This window comes from Elephantulus edwardii, unplaced genomic scaffold, assembly GCF_000299155.1.
Source record: "Elephantulus edwardii isolate Elephantulus edwardi_28Jun2011 unplaced genomic scaffold, EleEdw1.0 scaffold00064, whole genome shotgun sequence".
Classification (NCBI taxonomy): domain Eukaryota; kingdom Metazoa; phylum Chordata; class Mammalia; order Macroscelidea; family Macroscelididae; genus Elephantulus; species Elephantulus edwardii.
In genome coordinates this window covers 1,591,352-1,593,362 of record NW_006399814.1, presented here as the reverse complement: position 1 = coordinate 1,593,362, position 2,011 = coordinate 1,591,352, and the positions used below count along the sequence as shown (strand labels likewise).

At 50.6% G+C, this 2,011-nt stretch overlaps 1 pseudogene; it reads left to right on the top strand.

The window, feature by feature from the left end:
- Nucleotides 1-1,144: 1,144 nt before the first annotated feature.
- The window catches only part of LOC102849889, a 38,107-nt pseudogene continuing 37,240 nt past the window's right edge, over nt 1,145-2,011 (top strand).

The following is a 2,011-nucleotide window of genomic DNA, read 5'->3' as shown; positions in this document are numbered from 1 at the left end:
ACCCCCACCTAGCTTTCCCAAGTGGCCATGTGTAAACACACACACACTCATGTGCATGCACACACATGCACTCACACTTGTGTGCACACTTACAGAGATGCACATGCTCAAACATGTGCACACACATACACACACTCACACGAGTGAACGCACACATCAGGGACCTCTCCAAATTACTGAGGAGCAATGAAGTCAGTTTGAAGACTAAGGTGCACCTGATTCAGACCACAATCTCTTCAGTCACTTGCTATGATCTGAGAGCTGGACAATGAGTAAAGGGGACAGAAGAATTGATGGGTTGGAGCTGTGATGTTGGTGCAGAGCACTATCCCATGGACCATCAAAACAGCAAGCAGGTATGTCCTGGAGAAGGTGCAGCCAGAGGGCTTCTTCCAAGCAAGGATGGTGAAGCATCATCTCATACACTCTGGGCGTGTTGCTAGGAGAAGGTTGTTCCCTGGAACAGCTGCAATAGAGAGGAAGACCGTCAATGAGATGATTGACACGGTGACTGCAGCACTGAGTTCAAGTGTGTCAGGAAATGCGAGGTCGGCACAGGACAGACAGAGTTCAGAGCTGTTGTTCACAGGGTCACTGTGAGCCGTAAAGACTGTTGGCGCCAAACAGCAGATGCTCTCATTTCCACTGGAGTAAGATGACTCGTGTTACTGTTGATGCTACTCTCTCTGGTCACGCTTCTCCGTGAACTGCGGCAGCCAGCCCTTTGTGGTCTGTGTTGCGAGCACATTTTGACTCTGCTTGGTTTTGGCTCTGTGATGACCCTTAAGGCAGGCCAGCCCCTTTGGTTGACTTGTTTCATGGTTCCCATGTTTTAATCTGGTTTTTCTCCTTTGCATTTTGTGTTCTGGGCTTTCTGTTTTTCTCAGGAAGCCCTCTTAAACTCAGCCTTGTAAAACGTGCCCTTTTCTCTCCTAACAGTGATAGGTTTGTGTTACGGTTGACTCTTTAATGCGGACTTTTGCAATGGCAGGAGTTGAGCACGCTAACTTTATTTTCTAATCACAGGTCTGTCGTTTCTTGTACTTCCTGCCCTTCCCCCACTCAAATATTTTATTGATTATGTACAAAATCCCCATCTATTCACCTCAGACATTTTCAATTCAAGCCCATCAACCAAGAGAACATGCGATGTGTGACCCTTCAGTGTGACAAGAACCTCAAGGCGCCCTTCCCAGGCGGTGGGCTGGAGCCTGGTGAGGGGCAGACGCTGCCCTAGCTCCCCACGACTGCCCTGACCGCTGCCACACCTGAGCGGCCTCCCCTCAAAGAGCTAGTGTGGTCCCCTCATAGTGACCCTAAGGGCAGCGAGGCTATCAAAGCTGTGCAGCCCTGAAACCGCAGAGGAGACCCCTCACGAGTGGACAGCCATGCGAGGGCTGTGGTGTACACACCGGACTTCGGCTTTCCCCTCCAGCCACTCGGGGGGTTCAACACCTGGCCGTACTGGTTTAACTGAACCTTTAAGGGCAGAAATCTGGTCTCTCGCAGATTGTAGGCCACAAGGCTGCATTCTAGTTGCTGGCTCCTGGGAAATGTCTGTCTCTATATTCTCTATCTCTTTCTGATTTCTATGTTATTCTCTCTCTCGGATGGTCTCTCTCCCCACACCCCTGCCCCCGTCCCCCTCCTCTCCCTCTCTCTCTCTCTCTCTCTCTCTCCATGGGTATGTGTGTCTTGTGATGGTCCTTCTCACTTGCTCGTTAGCTCGCTCTCTCCCTCTCTCCATCTCTCTCTCTCTCATTCTCCCTCTCTCTCTCTCATTCTCACTCTCTCTCGTTCTCCCTCTCTCTCATTCTCTCTCTCTCTCGTTCTTTCTCTCTCTCCTTCTACCTCTCTCTCCCTCTCTCTCTCATTTTCTCTCTCTCTCATTCTCCCTCTCTCTCGTTCTCTGTCTCTCTCTCTCATTTTCCCTCTCTCTCTCATTCTCCCTCTCTCTCTCCTTCTCCCTCTCTCTCCTTCTACCTCTCCCTCCCTCTCTCTCTCCCTCTCT